Below are 12399 nucleotides of genomic sequence, written 5' to 3' on the forward strand. Positions count from 1 at the left end.
TACTTTAACTTTAGGAGGTCTCACATAACTTGATTCTGTTCCCCTTTTTTTTGGCTACCTTGCCCTTAGCCTACTGAAGAAGAGTAGAATACCCCAGTATACCAATCTCTTTTGCAAACCAAACTAGCTTATGGTCATAACCTGTTTTGAAGAGGCTACATAACATTTTGCCTCTTCAAGACAAGGTTAGGCCTAGAAAAGGCTAAGCCCCAATGACTTTAGTCACAAATCTGGCTTGGAATATGACTGTGGCAACCCACTCTATGGTTCCTGCTTCTGAGGAGAAAAAATTCCCTCCGCATGAAGCTATTCCAACCTGAAGTTGAATATTCATCAGCCCACATACAGACAAGTTCACAAGCATGGGACATGTCCTGGCCTCCTCTGATATATCATATTTTAGCTGACATGTCAAAGGAGAGGGGAAAAACTCACTTGGAGCAACTGGAAGATAATGAAGTCTCTCATCCTAAAATCAAAGAATCTACCTCAACTACTACACCATAAACAACAGATCAGGGCAACTGAAAGAACAATACAAAATCCAAGAAGAACTAAAAGCTATGCTTGATCAACATCAAGTGTAGAGAAGTCACTCTGGTTACTTCTCAACAAATGTTGCACTCAAGAATGAGTACAAAAATGCCCCTCCAACTTGGGCTGCATGGCTTCCATTGGCAAAAGACTGTCAGGTCCAGTTGAATCCATGATAAAATGAGCTGGATCCTTCATCAAAGTGGAGGAAAATGAGTGTCTGGAACAAGTCCAGAACACAGAGTAACAGCCCAATGACACTAAAGGTAACCAAACACAATCACATATAACAAACTTGTGCCTTGTCAATGGACCAAAACCAGCTGGGCTAGCCCAGGTACCTGAACAAGGGAAACAACAGCATGCACTGCCTGTCCTGTGCAGGGTAGTACTGAGCATTACACAGGCTTGGGCACCCATAGCAGCATGCACTCAGATCCAGCAAAATAGTTCAAGCCAAAGCCAAACACAGGAGGAAAGAAGGGGGTTGGTACCTTTGACAGCTAAGAAGCCATTAGGCTGAGGAAGTATTTGCTCTTGCACAACAACTTTCACAAAAATGTGGACACAGGAAGAGTCAAAGTTGGTCCTCCTCTCCTGAGAAGTGGAAATCAGTGACAAAAAACAACTACAGTTACAAGGATCCATGCATGAGTGGAGCAAAGCAAAGGAGATCATTCATAAGGAAACTCAGGAACTGAACCGCCTGTACTGCTATAATCACCTGCCACTGCAAACAGCTGAGGAGTAACAGACACAAGATTTCTCAGACTCTTTGCAGAGGGTTCTCTTATGCCCCTTCTTCATAAAATGAGAGGAGGAGGAGGAGTGTGAAAGGGGAGCAAGAAAGAGGAACCTGTTCCTTTAACCCCTTCCCTGATTATCCCAAGTATTCTCATGATTAACTACCGAGCATTTTTTTACAATCATGAGAATACCCATTTATATTAGTAAAAAAATTGCTAATTATGTCTCTTGTCTTTATTTAACCTGTTCTTTGATGAATTTCCATTTTCTATATTTCCTCTCCCAACAGGAAAAGTTTAGTATGCATTTTTTTCAGTGATGGCAGTGTGCACTGTTTACTTTGTGAACTTCTACTATCAGATGCTGCTCCTGTGAAATTCTCTCCAAGTTCATAACTCTCAAAGCATGAAAAAAATATAATGTATAATTTCTGAGTTAACTTGGGAATGTAAACCATCAAAAATTATGCACCACATATTAAAAACCAACTTACAAACAATTAAAGATATTAACAGCCATCTGGAACGAAACTCGTTCGTAAGTCGGGTAGCGACTGTAACCTCTTCATACCAAGCAGGGGGAAAAGGCACTTTCCTAGAAGAAGCAGTAGGGTTTGAGGTAGGCAGAGCAAATTGAAGGGTATATACCAATGAGCAGTGCCCTCCAAAGACACTGGCAGACTGTACTTCACCTTATTCCGCATAAGGTGACCAAGAGACACTCAACAAAGTATAAACACTAAAAGGTCCATAGTTTAACAAAAGCATGAATAAAGCACACATTCAATCACATCTGGGACACCCACATTGATCATTATTACAGGGAAACGATTATTTGGCACCATTAATGTAATCCCAGTAACTAAAATAATCCAGAAACAAGTCACATAATCAACCAATCAAACATGGAAATACTAAATCACCTTCAACAAAAACTATAATGGAGAGCATACTACTCCAGTAAATCTACATAACATAGTCGCCCCCCCCCCCCCCCAAAAAAAAAATACCCCCCCCCCCCCAAAAAAAAAAAAAAAAAGAAAAATCATCCATTTTCATTCATATCTTGTCATGCCACTATGTAAGCCACCTTTGGGGAGCTTCATTAGTATTGTAGAACCCTTCTTCAGTGCATGTTGGATCCAATCCAAACTTGGTCCAGATGTGAGTCATGGTTTGGTCTTGGTGGCAACAGGGACAATTGGGTGAAAGAATGTAGCCCCATTTTGGAGGTTATCCCTTGTCCTCCAAATGCCTCTGTGAGCCCTGTTCAGTGTTCTCCAATCCTTCCGTGGTAATTAGTAACCAAGGGCAATGACTTGCAGGATTCTTGGACTGCAATAGCTTCTGGAAGTTGGTCATATGACTTCCATTGATCCACCCTGTATTTTGTGGCATCCTTAGGTTGCAGGCTTTCAACGTCATGAAGCCTTTTCTCGACTGGAGACGTCTCGTTACTTCTCGGCAGTGGTAGAGCGGGCGTCTATCATCAATTTCTTGTAAGTATTTCTGGGTTCTTGATTGGCAGTGACAGTGGTAGCAGTGTTGGCTTGAGCAAGCCTGTGATGAGTCAAAACGGCTCATTCAGCTCAGCATCCACCTTGCTTGCATGGCATGATTGTTCCCAAACCGGGGAGCAGAACTCAGCGGTGGTGTAGTAAAGTGCTAGTGCTGATGTTCGCAATGTGTACGGGTCTGTCGCCCACTGTGAAGTCACCAACTGGCTTATGTTTCTCCTTCAGGTTCTCTGCATGTCGTCAGAAGAAGAGTCCGATCGAGAGAGATACCCAGATACAGGGTATCTTTCGTTGTGTAGCCGCTTACCATCCCAGATTATCTCTAGCTCTCGTTGGGCAAAGGTAGTTTTTAAGATGGAATGCACAGACTTGTGTTTTTGCTGCATTGGCATTCTGGAAATTGGATTTCCTGAATGCCAACCCAGGAAAAATCCACAAGTCTAAAAAAAAAAAACATATGGGTAGGTCTCCCACCACCCACTTGACAACCAATAGTTAATCAACTTGTTACCAAGCTCCAGTGACCAGACCAGCTATCAGCAAAGGTAATCCACATAAAAGAAAACAAATTTTAATCATAGAAACAAAAACAGGTCTAGTATACGTATATTAAAGAAATAGCCAGTTATTCTTTAAAACCATACACTGACAAATTAAAAGGGCCTATCTCATTAACTAGAGGAGGATTCAGGTGATTGGTATTAATGTAATACTTCAATTCTTAGTCAACAACACAATTAATGGCAAAAATGATCAAATGATGATAATTTTTGTAATTTTTCCAGAAAGTAGGCTAGAAGGAATAAGTACATAATGTAAAAAATTAGGCCCTTACTAATAGAAATTGTGAAGGCCTGAAACTTCTTAGTCTAATGTTACTCTTTTGAAAGCCAGTTCCATAAGTTATTTGATAGGTACTGCCAAAATTTGGGAGCACAGCAAATGCACTGTTTTAGCTAGCTTATGGGAGCTTTTTTGAGTTTTCAATTACATAAAAATTATTTGCTTTCAATGTATTATTTCATTAAAAATAAACTAAAGTACATGGATGTTTTCCTACTCATCCCACTTTTCCCAACAATATCTTCAGTATAACAATAACTGCCTTGTGTGGAATCTGTTATTTTTGCTGAATTCTAAAATAGAGCAACTAGGACATTTACATATAGCCTATGTTAAATTTAACACTGTGCTATGATAAAAATGTTATGTTATAATACAATTAAGTGTTTGTTCATACTTACCTGGCAGATATATATAGCTGTATTTCTGAAGCCGACAGAATTTAAAAATTCGCGGCACACGCAGTGGGCGGCCAGGTGGTAGTACCCATTCCCGCCGCTGGGAGGCGGATGGATCAGGAACTATTCCATTTTCTATTCATATTTTATCAGTGCCACTGTCTCCTGAGGGTGGGGAGGTGGGTGTGGGCACTTTAATTATATATATCTGCCAGGTAAGTATGAACAAACTTAATTGTATTATAACAATAACATTTTGTTCATGAAACTTACCTGACAGATATATATAGCTGAATCCCACCTTCGGATGGTGGGAAGAGACAGAATAGGATTTTTTGGGAAACTAAATTAAGTAGATGATATACATCTGGTTCCTGACCTGTTAGCATAGCCGACTTCGTGATTACTGTCACCAAAGTCTGCTTCTGCGTTACTAGAGTTGCCAGCGAGGTAGAGACCTGTAATGCTGGTGCGCTCTAGATGATCTGTCAACGGGGGCGTGACCACAATGTGACTAGACCATATGACCATACTTTTGAGGGCACCGAAGCTAAAACCACCACCTGACCTAACCTATCAAAGTTAGTTCCATAACTTCTAGGCTAAAGAAAAGGAACGCGCCTCAAGCGACCAACCCTTCAAAGTTAAAAGCACACCTATCCCTTTTCTATAGGATAGGATTCGTGTTTGCTTCTTGCACCCAATAATATATCTACGGATATGTATGGTCCTAGCGACTTACGGATCTGAAATGTCGTCTTCACATACCCCGTCGGGAGTGTGAAGCGAACACAGAGTTGCTTCGCTAAGCGTGGCACTCAGGATGTTTACTGAGTGTCATGCTCTGTTGAAAATGCTTCCGAGGCCGCGCCCTCACCTCTTGAGCATTCATATTAAGAAAAAATCTCAAATCTTTATGCAAACATAATGAATGAGACCTCTTAAAAGAACTCCTTGGCTATAATGCCAGGGTGTTCTTGGACATGAACCAGTCTGGTCTTTTTACAGACACCGCAGATTGTCGGGAGTGTGAAGCGAACCCAGAGTTGCTTCGCAAAAGCGTGGCACTCAGGATGTTACCGAGAGTGTCATGCTCTGTTTTGAAATGCTTCCGAGGCCGCGCCCTACCTCTGATGAGCCTTGATATTAAGAAAAAATCTCAAATCTTTATGCAAACATAATGAATGAGACCTCTTAAAAGAACTCCTTGGCTATCATGCCAGGGTGTTTCTTGGACATGACTAGTTCTGGTCTTTTTACGGAACACCGCAGATTGTCTGTTGACCTTTGACTTTCTATAGTTTTATCAAGATAAAACTTGAGAGACCCTACAGGGCACAGGACTCTCTAATGCCCTTGCCCAATAATTTGTGCATACCCTTGGTCTCCAAGCCTTCGGGTCAATGGTCAGACAGGTTTTCGTTCTTATCAAGAACGGAAGGCTTAGCGGACAGACCGCATTATGTCCTTTAAAAAAGCCAAAACCTCTGATGATGGCTAAAACCTCACTAACCCTCCTTGCCGTGGCTAGAGCGGTTAGAATATTAGCCTTTCTGGTCACGTGTATTAAGTTCGCAGAAAGGATAGGTTCGAAATGCTTTTGGCATCAGAAACTCAGACTACGTCTAAGTTCCATGCCGGACCTTTGATCCAGAAGATACAAGATCTCCACAGACCTCAAAGATCGTGAAGCTTTGTTTGTTGTTTACAAGAACGAATCTCATGAGCCTAGAGGCCGTCAACAACATATTTGCATATTCTACAACAGTTAGGACTTCTATCTTATCTCATACTTCATACGGAAAGATAGAACCATAACGAAATTCACTGAGGTCGAGGTGGAGGAACAGTCATTTCCCTTCACTATCTCCAGAAAGGAACGGCCCCCTCCGATTGAAAACTGAAAATAGGCAGCACTGCTTTGCCTTGGCCAAGAGACTGCCATTAATCTTGAAGATCTTATCGCTTCTCGATAGTCTGAACGCTTTCAGACTCAGAGAGGAGAGATATTAGATACTTCACTAAGTGACGATGTTTGATTACACCGATTCCTCTCGGGAAGGGTCTTTGGACAATTCTCTGAATTACCTGACCTCTGTGAATCCAACCTCTTAGAGGCCAACATGTGGCGACTAAAGCTATCCTCTAGGATCATGAATAAGGGAACAACTTAAGAGGAAGCTCCTTCGTCTTCAATATTACGAAAAAACTTAACGAAAGGACTCCCTCAGTCTCTCCTCACTTTCGACATACTTCTAAGTGAGGATTACTCAGACGTCAGTAGTTGTTGCCTTCGATCGAGAAGACCCCCACGGACGTGCACTAGATTAACGAAAACTATTGAGGATCGTTACGTTCCGTGCCCAAGCCCATAACCAATTCTCTCTCTCGAGCTATGAGAGAGCTGAGAAATTATCCGAGATGATTGTTTGGGCCACTCGATCCAACCTCACCCTTCGAGGAACTGGAAAGCCGACTAATTTGGCTTCCAATTCTTTCAGACAATGTGCCAGAACATCCTGTTCTCTGTTCGGATTGTCTGGCACCCTCTCGCTATCACCTGAGGTGATCCTCAAGCCGTTGAGAGAAAATTAGAATTACAAGATCTTTGATGTTATTCCATTTCTTCGTGAGGAAAATTTGTAGAGGTCTGAATTGCTGTTTATTCAGGGAAAACAAGCTTCTCCAGCGAGGAAATGGTCCCCAGCAAACTCATCCATTCCCTCACTCAGCCTGCTTCCTTCCCTAAATAAGGCTGCGCTTTGCATAAGCAGGAGAGCATTATTATAGTGCTATGCCGCGGTAGATTCGTACAGAATGTTACCGTGCGGTAAACCCGCACCTAACAAGTATAAGAGATATCTTGTTGAAATTTTCTAAGTAAACGGCAGGTATGATCATTCAAGATTACTAGAAATTTCCTCAACCCGAGGCTAAAATCCCATGATTGTAGGGCAAACAAAGAACGGGGGGTTTATTAAGCCATTCCCGCAAGGGAGAGAGACGTAACCAACCGAGCATGACACCGAGCTAGCCGGTACTGCGTAGATCACAGTAACAGCAGCCTTGATCATCGTCTCGCACTATATGCCTGAGTTGCCAGCTACTCCTTTTACGAAGGGATAGGTATGAAATTATCGAGCCAAAGGAAACTCTCAAGCAGGCATATTTAAACGAAACAAAATTCGCTAAATACAGAAGCTGAGTTGATGTTGCAGTTCAATTAGAATACTTCTCGTCTAAGTCGCAATCCGTAGAATAACAGGATATGCGCCTACCCCTCGGACAATTCAACTGCTTAGTAGAATCATGTCGCGAGGTTAATATACGTAGTATATTTATAGTATTCTGAACAACGTCTCCATCCTAAATTCTTTCCTTAAAGAAAACAAAATAAGGATTGGAGATCGACCACCTTCGACTCTATCAAAAGAGTGAAGAGAAGTCTTCCTCGAAGGAAAGCTTCAATGGAGAACAGAATACTATCTGCCTGTCGAGGCAAGGACACTCTCAAGCAGGCCTATTTAAACGAAACAGAATTCGCTAAATACAGAAGCTGAGTTGGTGTTGTCGTAACAATACCTGAAGAGTTGTTCTTACTCCGAAAAACTCTTGGAAGTTGAAGGGAGTGTCAAATAAATACATTAGAACAACAGTTCTTTCGGCTTCTATCCGCAGAGGTAAATAGATATGCGTATATGACTCGACCCATGCGTTAGCAAAATGACGCAAAGATAAACTACGTAAGAATATTGTAGTAATTTGAACATCGAATTCTCTACTACATCTTTCCTGGACGAGGAAGAGAGAAAGAAGGAAAAGACTGTCCACGTTCGGTTCTGAAAATGAATGAGAGCTCTTCCGAAATTTGTTACTTATCCGCTTAAGCGATAAAAATGTTATGAAGATCTTTGTCAATGAGAACTAACCCATTTACATGACAGAAAGTAATCCAGGAATTCGAGCATATAGTTTTCCCGATTCCCGCAGAAATCGAGGAAGGGCCAGGATTCCTGATTAGAGACTGGGCTTACGACAGGAAGGACCTTAATGTTCCCCTTCGGCAGCGCAATCCCGAAAGCAGACGAGGCGTTTTATGACACCGAAATCTGCTTACAGTTTTCCTGGAATTCATCAAGTGATGGATTCTATTGAACGCTCCTTCGTAGAAAGCGAAGTAGACATCTTGACGAGACCAAACTCCTTCCTCTACTTCGACGACGCCGTCTTGAAGAGCGTTCTTGCAGGAATCTACTTCGACGAACGCGTCTTGAGACTTTCTGCAGAAAATCCTGCGACTCTTGGATGCGTGGAGCCTATCGTTCTGAAGAACGTCCTGGCAAGTGCTCTACCGAGCGTCATGACGTGTAGGATCGAGCGTCTTCAAAAGCGTCCTCGCGAGCGTCCTGCCGAGCTTCCACGAAGCGTCCTGGCGAATGTCCACAAAAGCGTCCTGCTGAGCGTCCTCAAAAGCGTGCGGAAAGCGTCTGCTGAGCGTCCTCAAAAGCTTCCTGCCGAGCGTCCTCAAAAGCGTCCTGGAAAGCGTCCAGCTACGAGAGTGTCTGAGCAGAGAACACCAATCTTCTGAACGAGTTTCAGAGAGGAACTCGTTGAGCGCCTTGATGCATGCAAGGCCCGCCAAGAGGCGTCCTGGCGAGCGACCTTGCCAACATCTCAATGTTATGACGAACCGCGTTTTGCGTATGACATTGAATATTTTTAAGGGACGTCCTCATGCGAGTCTCCATGGAGAGCCGCACGCTGCTCCTGAGAGTGTGAACACTAAAGGAAGACGTATGGCTTTCGTCTTCCGCAAGGTGCTTGCCGAGCGTCCTGGAGATGTCTCTACTTATAGGACGTCGAGCACCTCCAAAAGCTTCCTCACGTCTAAATTGCCCTTCTTATGCCGACCAGAGACATAAGTTGTTTGACTGTGCAAAGCAGCTTGCCGGCCGTCAAACTTATCAGCTTGCTTTATCGAAGTAAAGCGAACGTTACATAACGTATACGGAGCGCAATGAGGAGAGGAGACGAATACTGAGTTGCTCCTCCAAAAGGTGGAATCAAGAATGTCCTTGATTACAAATTCTTTTGGAATGCTAGCGAGGTTGAAACAGCTCTAACTTCATGAGCGTTCACTCGCAGGAGGCTCAAATCACTCTTCTGGCAAGATGAATGAAACCTCCTTAATAAAATGTATAAGTGATATATACATGAGCGTTCACTCGCAGGAGGCTCAAATCACTCTTCTGGCAAGATGAATGAGCCTCCTTATAAGTAATACATGATGTATACATGAGCGGTCACTCGCAGGAGGCTCAAATCACTCTTCTGGCAAGATGAATGAGCCTCCTTAATAATGTATAAATGATATATACATGAGCGTTCTCGCAGGAGGCTCAAATCACTCTTCTGGCAAGATGAATGAGCCTCCTTAAATGTCCCTTAGGAAAAGAGCCAGTGGCATTCTCTAAAAGGGAAAATGTGGTCTCTTTACTCTCTCATCCTCTCGTGACGAGAGAGAGGACGTGAAGCGTCCTCTTCTCTAAAGCTTCTTTAGGGGGCGCGAGTCCTTCCGAGAACTCCAACCCCGTGTAAGTGGGAGGACGCCTCGGAGGACGAGAAGCAATCTTTCAAGATTCGCGCACGTGCACGATCTTTAGCAGCCTGGGAAGAGTCAACAGGTTCTGCCGAAGGGACGCCAGATCGGTGGGGAGCCCCGTAACCCTCTTGCGGCTTTCGACATGCCCTCTCCCTGAGTCCTGGGAGTCGACAGAGGTCCAGGCCTAGAGGCATTATGGGGCCGATCTGACGCCCCCTCCACAACACAAGGGGCACTACACTTCACAAACATGGTTGGAGAGCGAGCACTTTAGTCTAAGATTACTTGATGTAATCCTTTAGCAGACACTTCTAGGCTCGTAAGCCATACCACAGGGTTAGGCAAAATAAAATCTACAGTAGGTTAGAAGGTTCATTATTTCTAACTTCTGTTTACTGTGGAGGAAAACTCCTGATTCTAACACGCTCTAAATGCGTAATTGAATCCTCCCTTCTTCCGTAATCAGTCACACATTACACTAATTACCTTATGCAAAGAAAACATGTAAACGTCATATATACTAAAGCGAGTGTCTACCGAAAGTTACGGTAGCCTCACCTTACCATGCAGACAACAAAGTCTGAAACTAGGCTAACTAGCTTCAGACATCAAATGCAATGAAAAAATTTACGATAGCGTATGCCTAGCCACAAATCCAAGTTAATAATCGAAAGAATAATTAGGATACTTAAGTGGCTAATGAAGTTTCAAAATCCTAGGCGGAGGTCTGTAAACAGTTTGTTTTACCGACCGGCGACAGAAAAAAATATGAATAGGGGAAAATGGGAATGGGGAGTTCCTGATATCCGCCTCCCGCGGCGGGAATGGGTACTACCACCTGGCCGCCCACATGCGTGTGCCGCGAATTTTAAATTCTGTCGGACTTCAGAAAATACAGCTATATATATATCTGTCAGGTAAGTTTTCATGAACAAAACAAGAGTTAACTCACAATCCATAGATATAACTGAAATTATAACAATATGCAATCGCTGGTTTGATTTTATGGTGTTTGTCTAATAATGACAAGAACTCGATTTTTGGCACCAATCCCCCCTTATCGACACTGATAACTAGGGACTGGTGCTATTATAACGACTGTAACAACATACTGCAGCCATCGGAAGAATTGGTGTAGAGCATCCTTTGCAAGGTGCCAGTAACAATGACTGGGGAATTATGAAAAACCGCATTTGGTAACAAAATTATGTGGTCGTGGAATTGTCATATTTCGGTCAGGTAAGTGTCTTCTCAGGTACAGTACAGGATGAAGAATAAGTTATCTTCTATGATGTTTTGCATGTAATGTGGTATTTACTGAGATAAGAGCTGCGCAACTAAAGTAAACTTTGACCCATTTCCCACCTTCCTCACTAATGCAATGCACTCACATTTGGTTTTACACTAACCCCTCCCCCACCCAAAAACCATGGTTTCCCAGGGTAAAACACCGCTGTGTGGATAGGCGGGCACTGTACCGTTGTGTGGTCACTTTCCCAAAAAATAACCCAACCAGCGTGGAAACAACAGCTCGAGACCTCTACTTTCCTCTTGAAGTAAGTGTCTTCTTTCAAGTCACAAAATAATGCCATAATTTCCAGTTAAACAGAAGTTAATGAAAGTCTAGCCATGCGCGGTGCAAACTTACTTCCATGACACTTTCAAAAGTTTACTCATAACACTTATGCTCAGAAGATTGACGCCATCTCAATGTTTGGGGAGTCACTTGTTTCAATAACTTCCCATTTCCTATGCTAAATCCAAACACCACTCATACACAAAGACGCTGGGACACTTTCTTCACAACAATCTTTAAATGACGAGGTGTATCGCCTCCGGATGGGAAAACATGTCGATTGATTTGGGAAGAAGATGAAGAAGAGTGCGGTAGATAACATTTAAATAATTAGTTAAAGACTAGAATAAGGTTATGAATTGCATATATTTATTACATATTCATGATCATTCTTGAAAATATTCGTTGTTATATAGCTATGGTATTGCCAATTGTTTTTAGTGTTTACCCTCCAAACTTGGTATAAGACTTACAAAAAACCATGGAAATAAGTTAATTTAGTGTATCTATTCATAATATATATATATATATATATATATATATATATATATATTATATATATATATATATAATCAATTCAAGAATCCCAAAGACACATGGATGTTTTAAAAGATTTAATCATTAAGAAACGTTTCGCACATGACTGTGCATCATCAGTCTGAAAAATGACAAAATAATAACATTAAAAATACTAAAAATACACAGGATTTTTAAAATGACAATTAAAATACATTAAAAGATCAAAAAAAGAAGCAAGGTAAAAACAACTGCTGTTACACCAACCTTCAGGTACAAAGGAAGAAGATAGAATGACCAAAGAAGGAACACCAATCTCCAAAGACGACTATGCCAGATATAGTTGAGCAGAGGAGCAGCCACCGTTTAACGATGGAACAAGTCTTTTAATATATAATGACTCTAAGGTTGTCAGATAATCTGCATCCTTAGAATACCCTAATATGGAAAAGTGCTGCTTCTTGACCTCAATTTTACAATTGATAGCATGATTTTTTATATCTAAATGTTCTGGTATGCTCAATCTTTGCCCCGTTCTAAAACTCAACCCTAAGTGACTATAATAACGCATCTGCAACAACCTTTTTGTTGATCCAATATAAGTGCTAGGACATCCTGGGCATGTTAAGATGGAATTCCTATAAGACCTATTATAAGTCTCCATTGC

At 42.0% G+C, this 12399-nt stretch overlaps 1 protein-coding gene across 2 annotated transcripts in view; it reads right to left on the reverse strand.

The window, feature by feature from the left end:
* LOC135217307 (tyrosine-protein phosphatase non-receptor type 11-like) overlaps positions 1-12399 on the reverse strand; it is a 233173-nt gene that overhangs the window by 214626 nt on the left and 6148 nt on the right. The gene's annotated exons all lie outside the window — the stretch shown is intronic.

The sequence above is a fragment of the Macrobrachium nipponense genome, chromosome 7 (genome assembly GCF_015104395.2).
Source record: "Macrobrachium nipponense isolate FS-2020 chromosome 7, ASM1510439v2, whole genome shotgun sequence".
NCBI classification, from domain to species: domain Eukaryota; kingdom Metazoa; phylum Arthropoda; class Malacostraca; order Decapoda; family Palaemonidae; genus Macrobrachium; species Macrobrachium nipponense.